At 44.8% G+C, this 27,876-nt stretch overlaps 1 protein-coding gene across 2 annotated transcripts in view; it reads right to left on the bottom strand.

The window, feature by feature from the left end:
- Positions 1-6,068, bottom strand: part of LOC126524520 (monocarboxylate transporter 13-like) — a 156,169-nt gene extending 150,101 nt beyond the window's left edge. For both annotated transcript variants that reach the window (XM_072287349.1, XM_072287350.1), the window contains exon 1: positions 5,804-6,068. The gene's annotated coding sequence lies outside the window, so the exon portion shown is untranslated. The remainder of the gene's footprint in view (positions 1-5,803) is intronic.
- Positions 6,069-27,876: the final 21,808 nt, after the last annotated feature.

Here is a 27,876-nt window from a genome sequence, read left to right as displayed (position 1 = left end):
ATACATTGTTGGTCTGCACAATTTAGGCACGACCAGATGGCAATGGCAGACTGTACACAATCTTCGTTGCAAAGTGCACCGTCTGAGGATACTACCACACAGAACAACTACATTAATTTGTTTTCATAGCATTAGCCTTTTTCCTCACAGAAGAGCAAATCTCTCTTCACGTGCTTCATAAAGAAAATATGTTTAGCCCACAGGGACCAGCTAGGCTATTTATAACTCATGAAAATCATAAAAGTTTACGAAACAACTGCGACCATTACCAGCCGTGCTTTTTTAGTGGCTGTGGCGTTGGGGTGCTAAGCACGAGGTCGCGGGATGGAATCCCAGCCATGGCAGCCACATTTCTATGGCGGCAAAATGCGAAAACACCCATATACTTAGATTTAGGTGCACGTTAAAGCACCCCAGGTGGTACAAATTTCTGAAGTCCCCCACTAAGGTGTGCCTCATTATGAGATCGTAAAACCCAGCATTTACTTTTTTTCAACGCGACTATTTTTTTCAGTCATCTCATTCATTATATTCCATCTTCTTGCCTAATTTATTTGCGCAAAAGATTCTTTTCACCTGCCCTTGTTCGGAGGGTTTTGTGCTGGAACAATAAAAGGCAGAAGCCGAAAAATAAAAAAAAACGTTGGTTGTGGCTGGCAGAATGATATGCGTCCGGCGAACTGGGCCACAAGTGTTGTTTACAGTCTGGCGTCAAGATAACGTCTTGCCTACATCGGAGAGATGGGACGCTGTATTGTAGCGCGAGTGACCGCAGAATGTGTCATCTGTGTGAGACTATCTTCCCTGACACATCGCAAAGAATGGTGCTGCGGTCCTGTATGTCACAAAACTTGCATTGTAGCGATGTATTATGATCAGACATGCGAGGTAATTGTGGCTTGCGACATAGAATAACAACTGCATCAATTATCCATCAGTTCCACCGCATGAAATGTTTCTTTTGACGGGAAACACCGCAGCGTGTCTCCACGTGTCATTGCATTTTTCCTGTTTCTTGATTTTAAAGCTTGAAGAGAGAGCCAGTGGTAGTGCTGTATGTGTACATATCTTTCTTCGTGAACTTTTGTAATGCCATTACACCGAAACTGGTACAAGAAAATGGCCACACAATGCTCTTGTCACAATATAGTACTGATCTTAAAGCCTCACAAACCCTGGTAAACATCAGCCGATTTGGTCAAAACATAATTTTGTACATATGCTTTTCTAAATAAGCAGGAAAGCTGCCAGGCCAAGCAGGTAGCAAGAATCAAGGGCATTAAGTTAAATCCACTGCAATGTTTTACCTTTTCACCTTTTTTTCCCTATACTTAAGTGGACGAGCCAGAGTGTGAATGCTACAGCTCATTTAACTGCGCGGAATAAGTTGCTGAGATTATGCGAAAATGTTAACGTAACTGAGCATAGATATACATGCAAAAAGAAATGCCACTCTCAGTTTCCTCCTTGTGGCACAAACATGGTACATTTATTTCCTTTGGCAAGAAGAAAATCGTATGTAAACCAGACTAGTCTATACATGCAACGGAACCTTCCCGATCGAGCCCCACTATTTCCCCCAAGAACAAGCTACATGGGCGCTGCAAGCGCCGCTCGCGTGACGTCAGGGCGCGGACTTGTGCCTGTCGTCTGCTGCTATTCGCGCGGTGTCCTAGCGCCGTCTGCATTGTTTCCGTTTGCTCACTCTCATTCCCTCTGTGGCGGTCGTTTCAAATATATTTCTGTGACGTCTTCGTTCGCGAAAATTTATTCAAAGAGCTTATTTCTCAGACGACAATGCAGTTCTCACAGGCAACGCTACAGTGCCAACCGAAGGAGCGCTAAACAGGCCATTGCGGGTTTTTCATGCGCGGATCGACAACCGCAAGAACACAGCATATAATAATGCAGTTATTTATTCAGTTTATTCAGTTTACCCTACAGGCTCGGAGGAGCATTGAGTAGGGGGGGTTACAGAAAAATGACAAATAATTAACGCAAAGAAGGGAACTGCATAGTAAGAGAAACAAATAAGTTTGTACATTGGAAAAAAAGGAACACTGTTCAACATTGGAAAAAATACATACAAATTCAAGGAAATACAATGGAAAACAAAGTCCAAAAACAATACAAAGGCGAATACAATACAAAGTCATACAACAAAGTCAAGCGAACATGTGAAGTTCCAAATGTTCACGAAATTTCGCAGGATCTTTTATTGAGACAATATTATTTGGAAGGCTATTCCATAGTGCGATGGCGCGCGGTAATGCAGAGTTATTGAATGACTGTGTGTGGCCAAAAATGCGCCTGAAACTGAGATGATTATGAAGTCGAGTAGATGTGCGAGAAGGAGTTTCAAGCGACAAGCGGCTGGACCATGAGTTATACTAGTATTTATGAAAGAGGCATAGGAGAGCAACAGAGCGGCGGGAATCCAAGTCCGGCAAGAGAACATCGCGTTTAATTTGGGTAATGCTAGATTGACGACTGTAGTTAGAAGTTATAAAGCGGGCAGCTCGATTTTGGATGGATTCCAATTTATCTATTAGGTATTGTTGATGAGGAGACCAGATCAAAGAAGCGTATTCAAGTTGAGGGCGTACAAAAGTTTGGTAGGCCTGTTGACGGATGGTAGATGGCGAGAGGTGCAGATGCTTTAGCGCATATTTTCTCGATGTGAAAGCTCCAGGCTAGGTTAGTAGAAAAATGAACGCAAAGATATTTGTAAGTAGAGTCACGGGGAACTTAGGATATGATTTCGTACGAGTGAAGGAAAGAACGCAGCACTTAGATGTGTTAAGTGTCATTTGCCAACGGTCGCACCACTGATTAACTAGGTGAAGGTCATTTTGCAAAGTTAGGTGATCATTATGACAGTTAATCGTTCTGTAAATGACGCAATCATCCGCAAAAAGTCGTATGCAGGAGGAAATGTTGCTCGGTAAATCATTTATAAAAATTAGGAAAAGAAGAGGGCCTAGCACACTACCCTGGGGTACACCTGACGTTACAACAGACGTGGAGGAGCTAAAGTTATTCACAAATACAAACTGGTGCCGATTAGATAAGAAATTGCGAAGCCAAGATAATGTTAATGAGTCAATCTTAAGAGCAGTTAATTTAGCTATTAGACGACAGTGAGCCACTCTGTCAAATGCTTTTGCATAGTCGAGAAAGATGCAATCAATCATTTTGCTGTTATTCGTGCCATAATGTAAATCTGATGTAAATTCCAATAGTTGGGTGTCACAAGACAACGCTTTACGGAAACCATGTTGATTTTGAAAGAAAAAGTTATTAGATTCAAGATGGTGGGATAAATGGGAGGCAATGATGTGCTCAAGAAGCTTACAACAAATGCATGTTAGTGAAATGGGGCGGTAGTTACCAGGTGAGTGTCTGTTTCCATCTTTGAATATAGGAATAACTTTGGCTATCTTCCAGTCAGCAGGTAGAAGACCTGTTGATAAAGACTGCTGAAAGATGTAGTACAAAATCTGACTGGATATAGCTGACGTGTTCTTTAGAATTTTAGAATTAATATTGTCAATGCCACATGATGTAGACACCTTTAGATCGCGTATTAGTTTTGAAATGCCTTCAACACTAATATTTATAGGGGACATGAAGCGATAATGAAGGTCGGAGACGCAGGGAATGGAAGAGCAGCCTTTATTGGTGAACACAGAGCTAAAGAACGAATTGAAAGTTGAAGCACACTCAGATGCAGGGACAGGAACATTGTCAGCGTCATGTAATGTTACTGTATTACTGCCACCATCAGTAGAGATAGCTTGCCAAAACTTTCTAGGGTTAGTGTGTAGAAGTGAGGACAGACCTTTGGAAAAATACTTCTTTTTGGCTTCACATATTGCTAGGCAGTAAGATTTTAAACAATCCTTGTATTTAGACCATGCCGAGGGACACGATAGCCGTTTCGCAGAAGCGTATAACCTTTTCTTTTTATTTCGGAGTGATCTAAGTGATTTATTAAACCATGGGTTACGTTTGTCATTAGATATAGTGAGTAGTGGCACATATTTGTCTACTAGGAGTGACATAATATTTCTAAATGAATTCCAATTCACTGCAACAGAATTATTTGTAAATGATGGAATGATGGAAAAACCTCAAGTTCATTGTTCATTTGTTCGTAATTTGCTTTGCTATAATCCCTTATAATCTTACGTTCAGCACCAGCGAATTTCAGTGGAATATAAATTGAGAACTGCAGTAGGTTATGGTCACTAAAGCCATCAAGTTGCATGACAGGGCTTATGCTATGTGGCTCTGTTGCGAGAATAAGATTTAATATGTTAGTACCGCGGGTAGGCTCAGAAACAATTTGCGTAAGATTGAACTCTAAACACAGCTCAATAAAATCACCTGAATCAATGCTCGATGAAGACAAGCGAGCCCAATTAATATCAGGGAAATTAAAATCCCCAAATAGATATATTTTATTAGTGGGAAACTGTTCAAGGGCCCTGGTAATACTTTTATGAAGATCGGACACGAACAAGCGGTCAGCGGCAGGTGGGCGATAACAAACGCCCATCAGTAACTTCCCGTATAATGTAGGACAAGCCACCCAAACTACCTCAAGAGCAGTGTCAGTGTCAACGAGAAAAGAAGGAATAGTTTTATTGATGGCCACCAACACGCCGCCCCCCTTCTTATGTGAACGATCGTGGCGATAAATGGCGTACTGATTAGAAGTATGAAATAACTCGGAGTCACCCACATCTGCATAAAGCCAGGTCTCGGTTAAGCATACAACATCAGACATGCTATCTTCAATATATGATTCAAGCATGACACGTTTTGGCAACAGACTGCGGATGTTGGTAAATGATACTGAAAGTGAAGGTGCACGTGTAGTTGATAGCCGCTGGACTTTAGCACCTCGCACATCGGCAACTAGCTATCGAGCAGGTACTACGGAATCAGAACAACTATCATAAATATACGTGGTATTATCGATACGAAGTTTGTCAACATTCAGTTTGTAGGGACAATTACGTTCTCTGGCAAATTGAAGCAATTTCTTACGTGCCTGTCGAGTAGCTAGCGAAAAATCTTCCCTAATAGAGATCCCAGTATTTTTCAGCTTATGTGCGCTAGTGAGAATTTCCTGCTTATCCTTAAAGGACGTAAACTTGGCAATGATTGGTCTTGATTTATTTGATGCAAATTTTCCCAGCCGGTGCACACGTTCAAACTGAGAACCGGCAGTTTTGATATCCAACTTATCTGAGCATAGGGCAATAATTTTTCTTTCTGTAGTCGACCAACTCTCTTTATCCTCGTCGGGGATTCCAAAGAACAACAGATTGCACCGTCGCATTCTGTTCTCAGCTTCGTCACACCTTGACATTACTGCCAGAAGTTGATTGGCAAATGAGCCACTAGCATGATCAGAGCTGTTAGACAGTAATGTGGCATGTGAAACAAGCTTTGCCTCCAAAGTGACTACTCTCTCGGTCAAGCTTTTAATTTCTTTATCGGTAGCATCTTGCTTTTCGCTCAGCCTCTTAATTTCACCGATTAATGTATTCTGACCAGCTTCTAGCCTACGCACAGTTTCAAGGACAATGTTAAGTGTTTGTTCGACGGTATGGCCGGGATTTGATTTATTATCACCCGACAGCAACAACAACAGACATGCAGAATTTTTGCGCAAGAATGAAAAGAACAGCAGCAAACGCCACATCATATCATACAATTCGCTCGGGCACGACACCGCAACAAGGCAGTAATGGCTGCATTTTATACAGGATGCATCTTTGAAGTAACCAACCTGGAAAAACAGCAACGGTAAGCGTCCCATCCTTTCAGCGGCGTCGTGCCCAACCGAAGTGGTGCCTTGCTGGCCTTTATATCCCGCTTCATAGCTTGCGAGGGCGTCAGTGAAGGGACCATGTTGCCAGCCACCAGTAGAAGAAGGAACCAAACTTGGCCATCCTTGCACTTTTGGAAACCGGGACAGAAATGCTTGATCAGCCCAGCGCGGCCAAGGTTCGAGAACCCACGGAGATAAGGCACCGAGGAACGTAATCTGGAAAAACAGCAACGGTAAGCGTCCCATCCTTTCAGCGGCGTCGTGCCTTGCTGGCCTTTATGATACCATAGCTGCCGCGGTGCAAAAAGTATGTCACAAACGCTGGCTCTAAGTGATTTCTGCAACAGTTACTTTGCTTTTAACACGCTAAAACAGGTTTTCTCACGACGAATAATTCATGGTACAATATCGATTGTTTGCATTTCTTCACAGAAACGCTCGGCAGTAACACGAGGACTCAACTAACACTGCAGTTTATATTCTGCCACCACCACTTGCTTCTTCGTGTACTTCTCAAAATTAGGCGGTTCTTCGTGTGCTGACTTTAAGTGGCGGTAATTTGAAGTAAAGCCAATTGAAGCCTACAGCTGTTTGTAGAATACGAAAAGGAATGTACCAAATATATTCCCCTTTTCATGCTACACGTTCAACTAACTTGAGCAATTTACTGGTGTTTGTTACTTGAGGAATATACAACACGAATCTGTTTGACGAACTGACGCAGGCGTCTCGGTCCAATTTGTTTAGTGGGCAATATGGCTGCAGCCAGAAAGAAGCCGAAGCGTCGCTAATTAGCAGCGTGAGACATACTCAAGATATCATAATTCTCCGGTGGAGGGTCAAAAATCAAATGAAATATGTAAGGTTTCTGGTGTCTCTCTTATGAAGGTTTGCAAGGTTCTCGTTTATGTACTGACGAAGCGAATAGTTCTCCGTTTGTTTAATTAAACAACGCTGGATCCCGACATAGTGAAGCTCAAGATGCTTGAATTTTTCTTTTATAGGCACTCTAAGCTGGGGCCCTATAACGTAAAACTATTCCAATATGTTTCTATTCCAATTTCCTGACGTCAAATTTGCGTAACCACCGACGCAAGCACCGGGCGGTCACCCACAGGGTTCTCTGAACCGACCAATCAAACGCTCTCCTCGTTCATAGGAGGTCACTTTTGTTTGCTTGAAAAACGAATAACATTGCCTACACTGAGCGGCTTGTCGTATCTAATTGGCTGACAAGAGGCGAGGAGAACGCTCAAGTGGAGAGGGATTCGATGGGGCTGAGCCACTGCACTGCAAGTCGATAACCGGATGAAGAGGGTGGTGCCGGCGGCTACGATTGGTCGGCTATCCCTTATTTAGCTTGCGGTGGCTGGTCGAAAATCGCGGCGGCATGCAACGGAAGCTCAAGAATGACGCTAAAACGGACCCTCAGCAAATAAGAGTTGGCAGAATGAGGGGGTAAACGTGCCGAAAGTGCTCGAAAACGTTACACGGCCACGCAAGAAGTTTTATTATACGCAAATACACCCATGCTCTCCGGCAGGTGCGAGTAGCCAGCGTCTGAGCGATCGGCGGCAGCCGTCTTCTATTCCTTTCGGAACGGGGCAGCCTGCGGCTATTCCGAAGAAAATTCAGTTTTGTTCTGCATATTAATACATCTTTATCGCATACACGTCACTTTGACGCGGTGAGTTCTTGCGGTTTTGTGACGTCGCGTGACAGGCAGGGGAAATGGGTGCAGCCCGAAAACATTCTACCAATAGCTTAGGGCTAATGGCGAAAAGGGGTCGAATAAGAAATACCTGTTTTTCTTTCTTCTGTCAAATCCTGCATAATCAGTGTGTACACATCATATCAGATGGGGAGGTGTCGCGGTTTTCGTGACGTCGCGTGACAGACAAGTGAAGTGGGGGTGGTAGAAAAAAAGTTTTGACCAATCGTGGAGGGCTGATAGCAGAATTAGAATAGAAAAGTTTGGAATAGGTTTACGTTATAGCGCCCCTGCACTGTAGTATCTGGAGCATACTTTTGACATCGCAATTGGCGCTGTAAAAAACTGCTTTATAGTGTCAATTGGAAATTGTAGCGATATGATGGGTTTCACAAACAATGCGTGCCTTACCACAACGACAGTTGGCTGCTATCTTTGCGTGAAGGGTGTGCCATATTGCCCATAAAGGCTACTGAGGGTCACCATGAAATATCTCATCGCTTGAAATTCATTAACTCTCGATCTTAACCATGAAACTTTTATTTTAGATGATTGCTACTTTGGTATTTGTGAATCAACGATAATAATGCGCTACATGACGCGCCGTGATGTTAGCAGCCGTAAGCAATTTGTTTTATCGCGGCCAGTTTCAGAGAGTGGTGAAAGTAGCAGTAAACTTTTTCATACGAAAAGAGTGCCTAACCCTTTCTTTTACGCATTAATAAAGTGGTCATATTTGACTCGAACAACTCACTAGAGTAATAACAATCATGATGACACCTTCGCTGGACAGTGTCTTTCCCACACGGATAACATGTCAACCCGACCATACCAAGATTTTTTCCATGTAAAATGCAACGTCTCTCATAGCTAAGTACTAAGGGAATGTTAAGTCTTTAGTGATGCATCATATACCACTTCGCGTGTTGAATTTGCAGGCATTCTTTTTACGCAACATCTATGAACAGACACGGTGCGTAGATGCATTGCAAAACCAGTAGACCCCTTCAACGCTTCATAGCTTGCGATATCCAAGCTGCAAATTTCCTCGCTTTTACAAAAAGAACTGTGGTTGAGGCGTGGCAGCAGAAAGAATCCGGCATATCCTTCAATAAGTATGGCTCGAGCAACCCGTACCCCAAGCATACACGAATGGAACGAGCGCGCGTGGCAATCGAGCGAGCCAGAGCGGGCGGCGTCCTGGCCATGACGACACTTGCGAGAGGGCGCCACTCCAAGTTCTCGCCGCTAATAATGTGACCATTTCGGGACATATATAGTAAGCAGTGCTGATACCCGCCGGAATTTCACAAGCGCCACGTGTCAGCAAAAACAGCAACCACTAAACCTGAAACCTACGACCAGGGCACATGTGTGTGTGATCCCGACTTGTCTATTTAGCGGTTAAAATATCTTTGACGAAGCGTTCTTGTATGTTTAATGTTTTTTTCTGTTGCAAAAGAAATCAGTTATCAGTCAGCGCACAGTGAACCCACTTTTTTATGTGGACTCGCTTTGTGTCCTTAGCACTGTTCTCACATGTGCAAAACTAAGAATCACAAAACGATGAGTTCTATTTAAATCTACACGGCAGAATATGTCGGTTTGGTAGGTGAAGTAGGGTAAATATTAAAAAATCGAATGATGGCGTTCTGATGATCTTTGTTTTTATTATCTAGTCGTTTATTTGGGCACATAACCAGTCAAGTCATTCGTGCTTAAACAAGGAAACAAATTCAACTACGAGCAGCCCTATACTGGTAGGTGTGCTATCGACTTTAGCCCACAAATTGAAGAAACACAGGGAACCAGAAATACGAACCACTAACGTCGATATGACATAATTGGTCACATATCCACATCATGTTGCTATGAAACCCCAGAAGAAAGTAATCAAAGGAAACAGTACATCTGAAAAGAAAAAGGACAACACGAAACAACGAAAACCAAATTTCTTTTCGTGGCTAAGTCGCCATCAAGATGCCGGTGGGAGGCATACTTTGGGAAGCACGCACATTATTTATTTGGCTCCGTTCCTCAATATCACGATTGCATGCGTGAAAGCGATACCCATGGCACATTACGCATCTTTTTATTGCACATGCCATGTTTTGCTCCCTTCACAATCCTTCCTTTCTGGTTAATTATTTAGTATTAGCTTCGGCTGCACAGACATGGCAGATGGGGGCATACATTCTCTGTAATGCAACTTATACTCAAACCAAGAACACAAAGCAGGGAGCGAATTATCATTGGACACTCGCAAACATTTGCAGGCGCAACATCACTGCAGTCTCTTATGGTCCAAGGAAAAAACACAACATAAGGCATCACCTGTAGGAGTAAATTATTAAATTTTCATACTGTGATGTCCATCATGTGAGGTATGGTGATGGCCCGATATGAATTTCTCAATCTCTACATGTTTTGAATAATAGATGCTGTGACATAACTTTAATTAATACAATTTTTACAGTCTTTTAAATGGTGTCATTACAGCTTACCCTTATTCTCAAAAATACAAAGCCTTTTAACATGATTTACTATCACAAATCAAACTGCCATATCTTCAATCTTTTCAACTATGTCAGCTAATTAATTGGCATGGGTATCCCAGCAAACAAGCTTATTAGACTATTGGAGGAGCATAAGCAAAATATAGGTGTTCTCTGAGGTTTTCGGGTAGCCGACAAAATACAAATGGGCCGAGATACGACGGCTACTACACCGATGATTTATTACCGGCTTATTATTTGTCTAACCGCAACAACTTATATTTTTGTCGCCTCAATCCACACTTCAGCGGCACTTCCGCCAGCATCTCTGCTCAGGGTGTCTGGACAAATGTCATACAAGTGAGCACGCTACAAGCCCTGTGTGCACCGCTTGCTGGACTCTTTCAATGACCATGTTATTTTGTTTTCAGTGAGTTTATCAACTAAGAATCTAGCAGCGGCTTGAATTTGGGGTGCACGTGAGAACTCACACCAGGTTCGGTCGAATACGTCCGGCACTGTGACACTGAGCACTAAATCGTGCTGTAAGAGATGGCAACTAAATTACTGCCTTGAGAACGAAACGTCATTTACAACCTTACAATCAAGGCTTCAGTTGTCCTGCCAGCGAGCTGCAGCAAAGGCGCGAACTCCAGTCATGTGATGTCAAGTACCTTGTCATAGCGACAGCAGTCGGCCTCTCCAGTGGCGGCCCTCGAGGCCAATACGCATCACTTTTCTGTGCACGTGCTTGTGTAGGAGTAGGCAGGTGATACCAGTTTCTTCTTGAACATCACTGTCTCTTCAGCAGGCTAGAGAAGCCGGCAACACAGGGGTACCACGCACCCGGTCGTGGACACGTCGGCTAACACACAGCCGTGTGAGCAGCCGTGCGCATAGCACCCCTCTATTTTCAATTCTACACCCTCGTCGCTAACACACTTTCGGTCGTTCCCTCACCCAGCCGCCTTAAGCCCTCTCCCATTTAGAAGAACCCTACCTATATATATATACTTTGGCAAGGAAAGCATATGTCGCCTTGAAAAAGACAAGTTCACTTGTCAAAACCATGGCATCCGCTTTTACCTTGTTCTCATTTTGCTCATCGTCTCGAAATTAAAGCTCCCTCCTTTTTCCTGATTTCCTTGGATCACTGCCATCACGGCAGGCATGGAACAAACGACAAATTGTGGCAGACAAAATGTTGTTCGTGGAAATCCCACACGTTTAGGGACTATTACACAGACCGAAAAAGCAAGTGGCTTCCCAACATAGTCTAGGTGTAGTTTTTTTTGGTCAGGAACGAACAGCCAATTGCCAAGTCCTACACAAGCACAGTGCCCAACTGCCCATGTTCAAAACATTCGTGCCTGCGTATGTGGAGCAGTGTAGCCCATTTCATTTTCCCAAGAGTGCAGTACATTTGACAAACTGGTTGTTATTTCAATAGTAAGCCGTTTGAGTACCACAGCCCTTTGTTCACATTTTGCTGCAAATTGTACCAGATTCAAATGCAAATCGCTTCTGCAGGACACATCAGTTCAAGGAGTAAAACAGAGCAACCCGAGAAATAGTTAATGCCTCCAATATACAAATTGTCAATCTTATTATATGGTCTTTCTCATAACATTTTAATGTAGTCCCTAGTTCAATACAGGTTTTCGTATGATGTTCTGGTTTCTTATACGGTACAATGCTGCGGCTTGTAAAGCACTCGTGTTTCGATTTGCATGGTGTCGTATACCTATAACGACAACTATCACAAAATTTTCCTTTGTAAGAAAAGCTTACAGACGGCGCCTGTCAGCAAATGGTTGAACCTGTTTTTCATTTCATCTGTGCAATTACACCAAAGATAAACTACAAAGTATTAGTACTAAGAACACAGAATTATCAACATGTGTAATTATTCTGCTCAGATCCTTGGAGGGGTCAGCCACATCACAAGTAGAATGCCATCCCGACTTGATGCAAAATATCAACGATGTAAAATGCGCATTAAAAGCTTTATTCTATGAGCCTTTGAGCACGTAGACTAATTGCCACATTTGTATGCAAAACAGTTTTTCATAACAGTTGAGCAAGGTCAATCAATGGCCCCTGGACTGACAGCCAGTGCTACTCATGGCAATGGCGGCGAATCTGACACATGCTTTCAAGCGCAGCTTTTGCGGGGTACATGAAGTTAAATATGCTTAGGTTCGCATAATAAATCATACCCTCGGTTAGAAGGATGCCCTACCTCCAGCACCAAGGCCACGAGCGCCACCGCCTGACATTTCTAGGGCAAGGCTTAGTAAACACACAAAAAAGCGGAATAAAGTGAACAGCCGGACAGCTGCTGCTGAAACTAAGTTAATAAAAGATTGCATGCATCATGCAGATATGAATACAATTCCCATCAGCACCGAGTTGTCCTTCGGTCCACTTCACTTCCTTTGCTCTTTTCTTTTGTCTTCATTGTTTCTTGCCACTTATGGTAGTAACGAACAAAAGTCAACCGTCTCAGTTCCCATTGTTGTTTTGCTAGATGCTGTAAAGTCATCTAAGTGTGCTTAAGACTCTAAGGGTATAGTTTAACCATCTTGTTTTCACAACATTCTCCTCTTTGCTTCACTACACAATAATGTACCGCTAACCCTAGAAAAGCCTATATCCACACAATGAAACTCCGAATAAGATTGCACAGTCTATGACTTCAATGTGTGTACATATAGACTGTGTACATGGCTATAATGAAAATACAAGCGACTGTTATAATACGCACATTTAGCATACTGAATAACAGTCACCTGGATCCACAATGCTTTTTTATCACACATACGATCGCTACAATTATAATTTATTTCTGGCAATCGCTCGAGGCACTCCAAGAGCCTTCCAAGTGAAACCAACGATATATTTTCGAATTTAGTGCAGTAGTATTATAATCATAAATAATGAACTGTTAACGTACATGATCGTAAAGGTCATGCTCCTGAAACATAGGAACTGTTTATTACTAAGTACACTCTTATATTTTACTTACTTTCCTGGAGATTGCATCAAACGATTTGCTTATGTGTAAATTTTTACTACACAGCAGTAACGCGTTATCACTTGTTTTGTCACATTTGTATTATTCCTACTTTATGTGCACGCAAATGGGCCAATACTACTTTCAGCTAAAGGCCAAACACTACACTGTCCAACGTACATGCATTTCATAAAACCGAGCAGGGCACTTAAAGAATCAGCAACTCTTTTAAGAAGTGCTGTTCTTTGGACACACGTAAACTGGCATACACCTGGAGAGCAAACATTTTGCTAAAATGATGACGTAATCCAATTGGTAGTAAGCCTAATGCTGCACACAAGAAACTTGCACATTTACCGAACACCACTATAGACACTGCGACTTCTTCGGCTTCCCCATAATCTGGCACTATGTGCTCAAGCTGCCTGTAAACTCGGTAAGGTGTCCACGATACTTCTTTTTAAAAGCTGGGCAAACTTTAGAAGGACATAAAATGAAGGTCAGAGAAGCAAAGCAAATTTTTAACAATTCCCCTCTATGTTTCTATGGATGTGATGTTGAAGGTAAAGCATGTATTTTAACTGTGTTTTAACCAAGCAATAGTAAACAGCAGATATCAGGTTTCTACCTGGTTTTGGTCGTTATGCTGATGCACAAACCTGCAAATCTTTACTGTACACCAAGTCCTGCTTTGGATTTTTATTTTATTGTGACTGTAATTTGCATGACACACTCGTCACGAAATACATCATGTTGGGTTCCTTCAGTATCCTTTTCTTTCTTACTGGATCACAGATGCCCCTACAGGGCGTCCCACATAACTTTAGCCAAACTCTGAAGATGTGCAAATGCTACGTAGCTGGACAGAACTAGGATAATGTTCTTCGCCGTCGCTTGGAGAAATTCACATTACTTTTTTGAAATACGCCTAAAAACATAATTAGTCATTATTAATGAACTTCACAAATAATATGATTGCATGAAAAGTTTCAATGAGAAAATTGTAGAGCAACACGAAAAACTCCCGATGCAGCTTTCTGTTGCTCAAGACGTGCTACATAAAAGTGTTTTCCGGGCGTGAAAAAAGCTTGGGAATACACGAAAATTGCAACGCGACTACACCGAAATGCTGGAGGCATTCTGCGCGTATTCGCGGGCTATAACAGTGCAAAATTAAGTATTGGATCGCGTTCCTTAAAAATGCACAAAATGCGTGACGTACGATATGCCTCTCTCGTGTGGCAGACCGCAAGGCGTCTAAACGTCCGCCTTCCAGAGCACCATTAAAAAAGTCCGGACAGGGATGGCTTCTCAGCACAACATTGTTCTATGTGCGGTTATAAGCCTTTCTAAGGCACTACATTTATGGCTACGCAGGTACCTTACCACACCAAACTTACAAAAGAAGCAGCGGCTATTGAAGAGAACAGTGTGGTAAGCAAACCTTCAATAGCCCTATCGACAAAAGGACTATCATATTTTGGGTGCGCAAGAAAAGATGCGCCTGTTCGCTGACAATGACTGGTGTCGGGCATTGATGTTCTACTTGCTCTGTCATAGATATGAGCCAGCGCTGGCACAAAATCGCGCATGTGCATACCGGATATATGTTACTTCTTCTGGAATAAAAAATCAGTTAGAAGTCAGCGTTTCTCTACAACTGTCTCTATCGCCGCCCTTTGTACAAGTTCGTGCTGTTAAACGTCATGGATCAACACCAGCTGGCCCGGTCGCAGATCTTACATGAGTTATATTTCTTTCACACTCGGAAAAACACATTTAATTAGCATGTATCGAGCATGAGAAAGCTGTATCAGAGGTTTGCATGTTCCTCTACAATTTCCTCATTCACATTTTTCATCTAGTTATAATACTTAAAAAGTTGATTGTTTAAGAAGGATTATGTAATTAGGCAGAATGCAAAAAAATCTGAACACCTCCAAGCGACGGCTAACAACATTACCTTGGTTCTGTCCAGCTACGTGACATTAAACTACGTGACAAAATAAACTGAAAAGGGCAACTTCAGGACGGCGTCTGATGTCCAACTATGAAGCTCCTTCATCCTTGCAGTTGGCAATGAAACGGCTGCAGTCCTGATAGACAGGAGAAAAATTAGACTTTTTGATGATCACATAGAGCCCACAACAGCTGGACGCAACTTTCCATTGCATTACTTCCGCTGCTACACTTATATTTTTATGTTGTTCAGCTTATATTATCGGTAAGCTACGCTTGCCAAAATTTTATATCTGAACAGGCTCTGTTCTTTAAAAACCTAAAGCCTTTACCCAACTCATGCACCAATGCACTTAAGCCATGAAATGTTTACTGATGAACTAAAAGGAATGGTTTCTAACACAAATTATTATTGCCACAGTGATGCATAATTGAAAAGTCCCATTGAATACAAAGGTAGTATCTCTTTTAACAATATACAATGGCAGACTTAAAGCACATTTTTCTCACAGATTTGGATTGATCAGAAAGCATTTTTTTTCTTTCAACCAGCAGCGGCAATTGTGTTATTAATCATCGTGCAAGATAGAATGATGCTGTGAAGTGTTACATTGACCCGTGTACTTGTTCATCTTTATCGGCTCCAGCCTTTCATCGCCTAACGAGTATTAGAGCTCAGCGTAGGATGCGCCTGCATGTTTCGGGTGTTTCTGGAATGTTACCGATGGCTCTATCAGCTGTCTGCTGTCATGGAACCTTGTGTAATCTGGTTGCATGTATGCGCGATGCCAAAGGGATAGAACTTTCATCGAGACATGCGAACACCAGCGATTACTTTGGAACCTTCGATGTTTGATATATAAAAGTCGACGTGCTTGACCAGCTGGTAAGATTTTGGACCATCGCCAACAGTATTTGCCGCTATTGCTGTGCTTTGAGTCTAACTTGCTATTGTGGGCACAAGTTGGCCCAATAGAAAGTTAATTACGTCATTCACATTTTTACCGCTGTATTATTCACTATCGCTACTACATGACATCTGTTGGAAGTGCTAGTGCGTTCATGTACCGAATGCTCCCGCAAAGCCGTGATCCAAACCCTAACCACGAAGAGAACACCTATATCTCCAAGAACCAGCGAGCTAGCCGCAGGCTGCAATGACTGCCCCCTGAACACGAATGTCTGCCTGAGACGACCAGGAAGATCGTTCCCTAGCCCCAGCGTCCCCCATCGTGTTTCAAAAACCATGGGAGTCACCTACCTTCCGTGGACCTTCGTCGGAGGATCTGGAAACCTGGCTGGAGACTTTCGAAAGGATCTCGGTATTCAACGACTTGACCTCTGCTGATAAGCTGCACCGCATGTACTTTTCCTTGGAACATGCCGCAAGGACAAGGTTCAAGAACGTGGAGTCCACCCTCACAACGTCGGACTTCTTCCGCAGTAACTTCGTGAGTACCTTACAAGCGTTGTCCGGGTAGAAAGGAATGAAATTCTATAGGAATTCCGAGCGCAGCTACGAAACGAGAACGTTGCCATCGTTACAAAAGAAATGAGCCGTCTATTCCGTCACGCCAACCCTGTAATGTTGGAGGAGAAGGAAGTTCGCCTACTGATGCGTGCTGTGAAGCAAGAACTTCTCGCCGGAATGATACAAAACCCACCGAAGACCGTCGAAGAGTTTCCTCGCGAGGCCACCAGCATCGAGAAAACTCAGGATGCCGAACCGGTAATTCAACCGCCGCACAATCCCAGCAAACTATGCTGAAGTTCAATCATTGCGCACCGACGACCTACGCGAGGCCATCCTAGCGGTCGTGAAATGGTCTTCTCCAAGTCTTCTCCAACGGTACAAAGAATACTTCACGTTGCAATTGTGGATTCGACAAACGCCAGGTGGAAAGCATTGCATATTAATGGAAGATTACACTCAACCCCTCTGCCAGAGCCCTTACCGTATTTGGACGCGAGAGCGTGAAGCTGCAAAGCAAAACGTCAACTTAATGATGCGCGACGACATCATCAAGTTCTAGGTCTGGGCACCCTCAACTCATTGAGGGTGCCCAGACCTAGAACTTTAAGAGGATGTTGCCAAGATCGCAGCCTCAGGTTGCCTCCATCGCTGACATAATGAGAGGAGAAATCCAGCGCCCACTGACCCTTCCCGAAGGCCACCTCTAATGGCCACAAGCCCAGTCTGAAGCCATGACCTACGCCGCCGTCACCCTCCGTCAAAGTAACCCTCCGCACCCGCGCCAGGGCGCTGTATGAACGCAGTTCCGCCATCCGCCGCCACCGCTTCCAGCTCGCAAACCCGTCGTCCAGGGAAATTACCCAAGGAGAAGCGGGTCACACCGAACGCCGATGCCCATACCGGGAGATGGGTGTGCGAGGGTTCGCCATTAACGCACCGCGATCACAGCTTGGCGAACGACCTTGCGACATCACCGACTCCCTCGCCGCCCCTCAGTGGAGCCGTCACCGTCACCAGGCCGCTACCTGTCGCCGCAGCGCCGGTCATGCACTGGCCAAGCCCGGCGCTGGTCCGTCCGCCCGTACCCGCAAAACAAGACAGCAACCGATAGAGGAGCATTTGCTGTCCGTTGAATTGACGAATATCCTCCGCCGATGACGAAGACACCAAAGAGACTATATCGACGCCATAACGACAATACGCCGCCATCCAGATGTAACCTGGAAGGAAAGAATGCATCGACCAAAGACCTAATGACGCGATGTACCAGTCACCGCGTTCGTGGACCCAGGGGACCTACTACTTCCTCATCAGTGGATTGTTCGCCGCCAAGTTAAAGAAAATCAAGACTGCATGGAAGGGCCCACAAATCCGGACATCTGGGGGGCACCTCATCACGCATCTGCACGGCAAGAATTACAGTTCATGACGGGATCTACCCTGCGACGTTCGCTGTGATCCAACAGTGTTCCCAAGACGTAATTCTCGGCACGGACTTCCTGAACCAACACGGCGCAATCATCGATCTGAAGTCGAAGTTGATAACGCTGTCCACAGACCTAGCGATACCGATGGAGAGGCCCTCGAGTCAGCGCGCCTTGAGTGTACTTGACGCTTAAGTCAGCATCCCGCCTCGCTCGAGCGTTGTCATTTGCGTCGGCAGTGAAACATCTGCAGACCTAGAAACTCTCATTGAGGGTGACCCACGTCTAAGGCTCGACCGCGAAGCTTGCCTGGCAAGAGGGATCGCTCTACTACACGAAGGGAAAGCGACATTGATGTTGACAAACGTCATTCAGGAGTTCAAGCACATCAACAAGGGCATGACGATCGCATACATTGAGAAAACTAGCAATACGTTTATCGTCTCAGATTCTGCCGCATCGACCCCGACGACCATAGTTCCCGAGCAAGAGTTCGACATAAATTCAAGTCTCCCCATGAGTAAGCAGCAACAGCTCAGAAGTCTTCTCCAACGGTACAAAGAATACTTCACGTTGTAATTGTGGATTCGACAAACGCCAGGTGGAAAGCATTGCATATTAATGGAAGATTACACTCAGCCCCTCTGCCAGAGCCCTTACCGTATTTGGACGCGAGAGCGTGAAGCTGTAAAGCAAAAAGTCGACCTAATGCTGAGCGACGACATCATCCAGCCGTGGAAAAGCCCATAGACATCTCCTCTGGTCTTGGTGAAGAAAAAGGAGGGAACCCTGCGTTTTTTGCGTCGATTATCGTCGGCTGAACACGATCAGGAAGAAGGACGTATACCCCGTCCCACGCATAGACGACTCATTGCGTGGGCTCTGCAACGCTAAATAGTTCTCGTCGATGGATTTGAAGAGTCGATACTGGCAAACAGAAGTCCACGTGAGGGATTGCAAAAAGACCGCATTTGTTACGCCAGACAGCTTCTATGAGTTCAAGGTCATGCCATTCGGACTGTGACCGGTGTCTACAACGTTCCAGCGTGAGATGGACACGGTGGTAGGCGGATTGAAGTAGCAGGCTTGTCTTGTTTACATAGTGACGTGGCCGTCTTCGCCGGAAATTTAGGCCATCAGCTTTGGCGGCTTGCAACACTACTACAGGGCATCAACTCATCAGGGCTCACTCTGACACCGGAAAAGGGCCGCTTCGATTACGATGACCTTTTGTTCCTGGGTCACGTTATCATCAGATGAGGAGTCCGCCCCGAACCCCAAAAGACAGCTGCCATCGCAAATTTCCAGCAGCCAATCGACAAGAAGGCAGTCCGTATATTCCTTGGCATGTGTGCCCAGTACAGGCGCTTTATCAAGGACTTTTCACTTATCACCGAACCACTTGCACATCATGAGTTGAAGTAAGAACAGCTGCAGGCTGACGCATTTCAAGAATTCAAACCACGCATGCAGTCGCCACCGGCTCTTGCTCATTTCGACGACGGCGCCGAGACAGACAGTGATGCCAGTGGCCTCGGCCTCGGTACCATCCTAGTCCAATGGAAAGTCGGATTTGAAGGGGTATGGCTTACGCTAGTCTTAACAATTAGGAGATTAGTGAAAAGCGCGCGCGGAAATCTTTGAGGCGTTTTCCATAATCACAAGTGACGACGCATGCGTCAGTTCTGCGTCTCTCACGCTATCAACAAAAGAACTGAATCTCCGTGGCTAAAGCTTATCCTTTTTTTTTTCTGTTTTCGATGTCTCTTTCAATGATGCCTTTATATGCGGCTTCTGCAAATAAAGCATTTGGTTACTAGTTAGCGCCCTGTCCTGTGCTCTTTACTCGCTCGTCCTGTTTCGCGCTGTTTCTGGTTTATATTGCAATGTAGCAGAAGTTTCTCCAATGTTATCGATGGTTCTATTCCCTGTCTGTTTCAAAGCTATGTGATGTGATTGCATGTATGCGCGACGCGAATTGTGTACTTCCTTCTGGAAGGCACGCGGCCACCAGCGAATATTCTGGAACCTTCCGTGACTCATCTATAAAAGCCAACGCGCTTGCCCCGCAGATGAGATTTTCGACGATTGCCGACTGTGTTCGCTGCTCTCGTCCTTTGAGTGTAGCCTGTTTTTGAGTGCACAGGTTCGCCCAATAAAACGCTAATTTCGTCACTCACAGTTCCGCTGCTTTCTTCACCATCACTACTACATGACAATATGATCGTGAATTGGAAAGTGCACCTTCTTTCTGTGAATGTGGCATCTAGGCTCACAACTTAATAATTCTACTCAATGGCGCTGCAGCAATAGAATTCAACATTAAACAAGTCGAGCGTCCAGTGCACAGAGCCGTTTGTTAAATAATAACGATGTACAAGCACCGACTATATAGATATAGCATATATATTTGCCTGAGAGGCGTATTGGCGGCCCCAAGAAAGTACGCAGCCAACGAGCGACGCGCCTGTATGAACTAACTTCGCTGCCAACGCTGTCGCGTAAATTTATGTCTTGCCATGGCAACCGCATTGTTTTCTTACCTCAGTATTGCCGACACCACTGGTTCTCACCTGCCCCGGCCGCCGAAGGTCGAGTGACGGCATATCCAGTAATCTGTACCCAAGCAGAACACTTCTCGCCGCCAAGCAGTGCGCTAACTATAAAAAGATTCTTAACACAGCCATCTCCACTACTATGATCAGCAGCTCATTCGGCGTAGACTCGTTGTGCCGTTGGAAGCTGACAAAACGCTTTAAATAGCCTGCTAGCCTGCTTTAAATGGTCAGCTGGCAAAACATTTGTTGCCAGCAGACCAAAGTCGAAGGGTACAGGCTCACCAAGCTACGCGCCCCAATTGCGCACTGCCTGCACAATACGCGGCGCGGGTGCGAAGAGCCAGACGTTAGCACGGAGCGTACTGGCAAATCTGCACAATGTACGCTTAGTAAGCGATGTACTGGACAAAATCGTACCACCTAGGGGATGGGCGCCACGTAGGCAGCACCCAGCCGATACCGTGCACAAACAAGCGCCGCCGGTTCTCACAGCAAGTTATCGCTGTACCAGTACGAACTTACGCGCATCGTAGTAGACCTTAACATGTCGACATATGTTAATGACATGGTTAGGCAGCGAAGCTTTGCTCAACTCCACTGCACGTAACTTCTCTGGTAGTGGCTTGCTTTTTGGGGAACATGTCGAACGCTCACAGCCATCCATTTAACAGACCTGAAAGACGTGATAAAGTCCCTCATCATCTAAAGTCATGACATAAGTACTCTTGCTTCACTCTAAGCACTCAACTCGCCTCCAATACGACAAAGCTCCCTCAAATGCATTGATCGTGCAAAATGGTTCTGGACGGCCAACTGCTGCACCAAGTAACACCATGAGGCCTTCAATAATTCATCCCAGCGCGTCTGCTCACTTAGTACACATATGCCTTCACAGAACATGCACCGGTCGTTGAAGATCACCTAGGGTGGAGTCTTGCGCGTCTAAAACTTCGAGACGCCAACAACGGTAGAATAATGCGCCGTTGCTGGTAATGTCTGCCGCTTGCTCCCTTTTAGCACGCACGCGCGCGCTTCGAGGACCTGGGCTCGTGCGCGCGTAGTTTCGGTGTGTTCGGCCATGGTTTCAGAATTTGGCATTCTCTGCCGCGCTGAGGTGTGGCTACTCCGCACAGAAACACAGCGCCGAAACACATTGCGCCGGTATGTCGAATCTCACTGCAGAAAGAATTCTACTCAAATTGGCGCTCGGGCTGACAACCATGTGGGTGACGGCTGAGTTTTTCGTTTCGCTGTGTGGCGCGGGTCAGATTTGCTGCATTATAACACTCGCTGTGTGCAATTATTTTTTGCAAAAAAACATTTTACAACTGCAATGTCCCTTACTGTTATGTCATAGAGGTCGGGGCTAAAATAATGGTTCTAGTTTAGTTTAGTTCTTTTCCTGAGAGCACTTATTTTGAACAGGGAGACGGGGGGGGGGGAGGACACGTCAGCTGTGAAAACGCCCATATGGGCTAATTTGTGTGTACAGTGTAGTGTCAGTTTTACCATGAATGTCCACGATGTATGTGGACACGCGTCTCACCATTACTGGAAATTATCCGCGGTAGTGTGGGTGAATAGCAGGCCGAACGGTTCCATAGCGCACGAAGAGGTGGGTTGCGTGGCAAGATCAGTTGAGATGTAAAGGTCACTGATTGTAGAGCACTCGAGAGAGAGAGAGAGAGAGACAACGAGATGTTGTTTCTGCACTTGAGCTCAACCTGAACTTGTCTTTCTTTATTTATTCGATCCCCAGCGCCACATTAGCATGCTTGCTTGCTTGCTTGCTTGCTTCTCACTTGTGGCGTTTATCCACTACGGAGTATTGGCCAAGATGCTGACGGCTAAACGTTAAAGGGAAGAAGAGAGAAAAACCTAAACGGACAAGTAAATCAGGGTGAAGAATAACGGTTATTTTGATTAAGAAATGCATTTAAGTGGCAGCTAAGCTCCCGCGCCCCTCGTCGCATTGCCTGACCTCGTGTTCTTTCCTAGTGTGATCGCGTTGATTTCGCGGGCGCTACAGGCTATTGCCCTTACGACTGTAAATTCAAGCCCTTTGATAGCTATTGCACTCTCGACAGCCGCCAAAAGACATTGGAAGCGGTGACAAATTGCGCAACTGCGACAGCTAGCTTATTTTCTGCTCGCGTTTCGTAAAACTGCAACCGCATTTTGCTCACTATATCGGCTCTTCCTTCGCTGCTAAAGGGACAATGTGAAAAAGCTGCCTAGTAATTATTGATATTGTAATCTTGTCGCAGCGAAAGTTTTTAAGCATATATTTGCCCATTCCGCAGCGTCTGTCACAGGCATAAACATAGCTTTTCGTCCTCATATTTCTGTTGCCGCAGAAGTCAGCACAGATCCTTTGTTCTTAAGAGAGCACATCACTGCCGTCAATAAGGACGCAATCAAAACACGACAAGGCAACCACTCACTTCGCAACTGTCGAATTCGTCAACATGCAGAACTGCAGCATGCGCAGCCACCTATTCTCTGAGCAAGCTACACGAATTTCTTAAGAAATGGAGCACGGACAAAAAAAAAAAAAACAGGCTTGAAGTTATTCCACTTGAGATACGTTCGGGCATCGTGTGGAAGGCATGCACCGAGTAAAAACATCCTGACGCGTGAAAAGCCTACGCATGCCCCTGGCATCGATTATTTGCCAAGCTGCCAGCGAAAAAATTTAGCGTATCGTACAAATATGTGACGCGTGTGTGAGCAGGAAGGAATAACAATGAAGTGAGACATTTGCACATATTTTATATGTGTACAGCACACGCGTAAAAACATGAACACGAACTCATACATGTAGGAAATGCGCAAACATTTTCCTGTACAACATTCTTTATCATTTTCCACATGAGGGCGAAGCACTGACAACTGTAGCAAGCTATAAGCTTTGTATAAATGTTTCAAAAAAATTGGTACGCATAGACGTTTGACACGCGTAATAACACATTTAATACTTGATTTCCGACTACACGCACAAATTGTTCACAATATTTTGCTGTAGCATCCTTGCGTCGTTTGGCTTCACCGTAACGCCCATGTTATTCTTCGCACTCTGCTCTGAGTTTTGCGACTTAGAAATTATTTGCCTGCTCGGTAAGCAGGCATGGCCCCATATCGCGAATACTCCATTCACGGTACCCACGCTGCCGCCGATTACATTGCCTTCGGGATCGGTGCAGTTTTCATTTCAACATCTCCGGGGCCGACGAACTTTTTATGACCGCATTTTCAGAAACAGCATCCTTGAATGAAGGATGCAATCCTTGAATGAATGATGCAATCCTTGAATGAAGGATGCAATCGTTGAAGCATCCTTCAATAGCGAGAGAACTGAGGTAACTTTCGATTTTTATCAATCACAAGTAATTTAAGAAAATAAATATGCATCAGGTTGGAGAAAAGTTGTTCTACCGGTTAAAGCATTGCCGCATTGCCACCTTACCACAACCTCCTAAGAAGTTCGACCACAAGGCCAAGTCTAATGAAATCTCGACACTGTGCCTGAAATTCAGAAATGCATATGTCCTTCTATTCATAAATTTCATTTATCGAGAATATCAGGTCATTTCTATGTTTGAAATTGTTGAAAATATTGTTGAAATTTCGAATCGCTGCAATTTACCTGAATGTAGAACCTATATATACTAGGCGCTCTAACTTTCTGTACCTTTCGCGACTCTATCTAGTGTATCCAGTTAACAATATAAAGTCTGCATTTTGAAGTACCAACACAACAATTTGATCATGAGGCACTCCCTCAGAAGAGGAGGGGCACTACATAGAATTCTTTTTCTAAGGTTCTCTACCGTGCACTCAGTGCGGTACACGAGCGTTTTTGCATTCCACCATTGGAATGCGGCCTCCGTGGCCGAAATCGCACCCGCGATCTAGTGCTCAGCAGCATCACGCTACAGCGAGTTAGCTTCCGCGGCTGGTTTGAGGATCTGCAGTTTGGACCAGTCGTCTTCTTAGGATTTACAATTTGACGTCATGGGAGGGTGGTAGCTTTACTGGTGCCTGTTGTGTAGGCCTCTAGGGTAGAGTTACGAAGTAGAGAAGAACCATTGACAACTTTTTTCTAGTCACTCCGGGCGTACTGGCCGATCAAATTACAGCTGATCGCACATGAACACTCACGCGTGTTTGCCGCGCGAACAGAAATTCAGTACCTAGGCACTCACAATCTCGTTTTCCACTCGAAATTGCGCAAATCGCTATATGCTGAGGCATCATAATTGGCGAGATACAAAGGAGAAAAAAATATTATTGACGCATGTAAGTACCTGCGTCAATACTAATAACAAACCTCGATATAACGAAATTTTACTTGCAGCAAAAAAACTTCGTTAAATCGTGAATTTTGTTAACTCGAGGTATGAAAGTTTCAGCCTTTTCCAAGGACTGCATTTCACCCGGTAGCAACTTGAAGTATTCTCTCAGCGCATGACGTGCTTGCACGATTTACAACTTCCTCTAATGTGGTATAAAGGTTAAAAACAGGGATAAGGTGCCTCAGAAAGGCTGGCCAACGTTTCAATAGGACCTATCTTCGTCAAAGGCGAAGATAGGTTCTCCTGTCGAAACGTTGGCCAGCCTTTCTGAGGCACCTTATCCCTGTTTATAACCTTTATACCACAGTGCGCTATTCCATCTGTCAGCCCCTTTCTTGGTTTTGAACTCCATGGACTCTTATTGTTTCTTCTACTTGTCTTGTATGACCACGCTGGAATCTGTGTAATCAGATTGTATGCGCGACAGGCATGGTGTAGCACTTTCTGGAAGGTATGTGGGCACCAGCGATTGCCCTGGAACTGTCGACGAGTCATGCACAAAAGCCGACTCGCTTGACCCTCAGACTAGATTTGGACGATCGCCGACTGTGTTCGCCGCTATCGTTGCGGTCCGAGTGCCAACTTGCTTTTGCGGGCACAGGTTCGTCAAATAAAAAGTTAGTTTTGTTACTGTGTTCTTGTCCGTCACTACAAGGTGACAATATTCATTCTGCAATGGGCAACCACTCGGAAAGCGCAATTTCTTCTGTCAGATAAATGTCGCTAATTCACGGCGTAAATGAAACCAAGACTCAACACCTATGCTTGGAGTCGTGGACGCTGCCAATGTAGAGATGCTCACAAGGAGCTGCGCGAATTTTTTCAGGTAGGAATGATAGAAACCTTACTGCTTTTACTTCTTTCTTTCTTTGTTTATTTCCTTGTTTCTTTCCTTGTTATCTAATTTTTCGGGGGCTCACCAAGGCCCGGAGCAACAACTGTGGTGTTTTTACACATAAAAAAAAAAACGGCGGACCTACCTTAACTTGCTCTTTTTGTCTCTCTTTAGCCTTGATGAAGAAACGCCAGTTGTGTGAAATGATTCCTTCGTACTCGTGATAAAGGACCTGGATGCTGTGAAATGACACTGTTCTTCGTAGTATTGCCTCGAACGGCAACGACGGGCGTTAGCCAACGTGCGAGGTGAGTGCATGGATGACTTATCAGCATGTCGTAGGCATTCGAAATATTCTCTTCTATATCTTCGCACGATATATCTATATCTATATCTTCTATACTATAACTTCTCTTTGTAGCTTCGCACTGAATCCGACTATTGGGCGCATGAACATATGGTGGCGCCATCTTCCTGGAATTCGGCTACTTGCATGGTATGAAGGACAACACGGCGTAATTTCACTGCCGGCCGCACAGACAGACCGAAACTCGGGCGCCCTCGTGGACGGTTCTGAAAGTGCCTTGAATACAAGGAAGGTTGATTACTTCCAAATGAATATAGTGTTCGGCTAACTGCAAACGTAGTCCAAATTACACCCGCCGTTTTTTCACAAAAAGCAATGGACGGCCACCGTGTCAGGTCGTCGCAATTGAGTCTGCTTAACCCTTTTTTACGTGAAAGAAGCAATGGGATATGCAGTCAAACCTCGATATAACGAAGTTGTACTTGCAGCAAAAAACTACGTTAAATCGCGAATTTTGTTAACCCGAGGTTTGAAACTTTCAGCATTAAAAACTACTTCACAAATTCCTAGACCTTTCCTGGTGGATAGTATTGTGTTTGTAAGCGCTTTTTGCAAGAATTTGCAATAAATTGCAAGAAGGTCGGGCCATAATAGAGCGGTTATAAGCGCCAGCGAATGCGGTGCAGATCGCGCCGGAAGCAATCCATCGACGAGGCTCACGATGTCCGAGACTTTCATCGCGCTGTGCATTAAATCTTGGACGCCATGGCTGACCGTGCTTGGTGGCCGCAGCCGGTGCCCCCAAATTAAAAACAAAAGTGTAAAAGATGCGGATTTACGTCCTGAGCAAGAAAGAAAAGAAGGAAAGCCATTGTTTCGCCAGAAGAGCGGAGCATTGGTGGCAATAGCAGAGACAACTCCACAAGTTAAGGTTTGTAGTTTTATCGGTGTCACGCGCACTCAGGCAAACATTAACAGATCTCACTCGATCACCCCGAACTCGCAGTCACAACGTGGGCGAGCGCTTTACACCGTGTCTTGGAAACTTGAGATTATGCGACCGCCAACGCTATACGCGTGGGAAAAACAACATGCGCGTGAAGGCACCACCCATTTAGACTCGACACTTGCCGCGGAGAGACCGTACGCGTGAGAGGAGGAGATGCGCTAGCACGGTGCCTGCGCCCACGTGATGCCTGATGCAACTTCATGCCGACGGCTGCGACAGTTTTTTCAGTGGTGGCATTCGCCCTCGATACTTTGCTTCTCTGTACATTAGGTGTCAGCTTAATAGTTCGGTCCTGTATTACTATCTGCATATGTTTGTCTCCGTGCATAGTGACAGCCCTTTCTTTTTTCGTCAGTTATATGCGCATATTTGTTATAGTGTAGAAAAGGATGTTTCACTTGTCGCTCACATTCGACTACAACCACTAAAGGTCCATGCCTCGTTGTCGCTGTTGTAGGTGGGGGTAGTGGCGCTCGACATTCTCCACGTGCGCAATCATTCACTAATGCTTTAATTCACTAATGCTTTTAATAACTCTGAGTTTTACGTGCCGAACCACAATTCGACTATGACGCATGCAATAGCGGGGGACTCGGGAATTGTTTTGACCAGCTGTGGATCTTTAACGTGCTCGTAATACACAGGACACGGTCATTTCTGCATTTTGTTACCGTTGAAAGGCGGCTGCCATGGCCATGGCTTAGCAGCACAACAGCATCGCCGCCATGTCGCCACGGGGGCCTAAAGGCCAAATAACCGGGACGCGTAACTGACCGCCCGCCACAGCCGCCATCAGTCTGGGAGCGAACGACGAAGTAGTGCGCATTCTGCACGAGTGTTAACGATTAGTTCTTTTTTTTTGTATTGCTGCTTCTAGAATAATTATTT

This window comes from Dermacentor andersoni, chromosome 3 (genome assembly GCF_023375885.2).
Source record: "Dermacentor andersoni chromosome 3, qqDerAnde1_hic_scaffold, whole genome shotgun sequence".
NCBI lineage: Eukaryota > Metazoa > Arthropoda > Arachnida > Ixodida > Ixodidae > Dermacentor > Dermacentor andersoni.
This window is presented reverse-complemented; position numbering and strand designations above follow the sequence as displayed.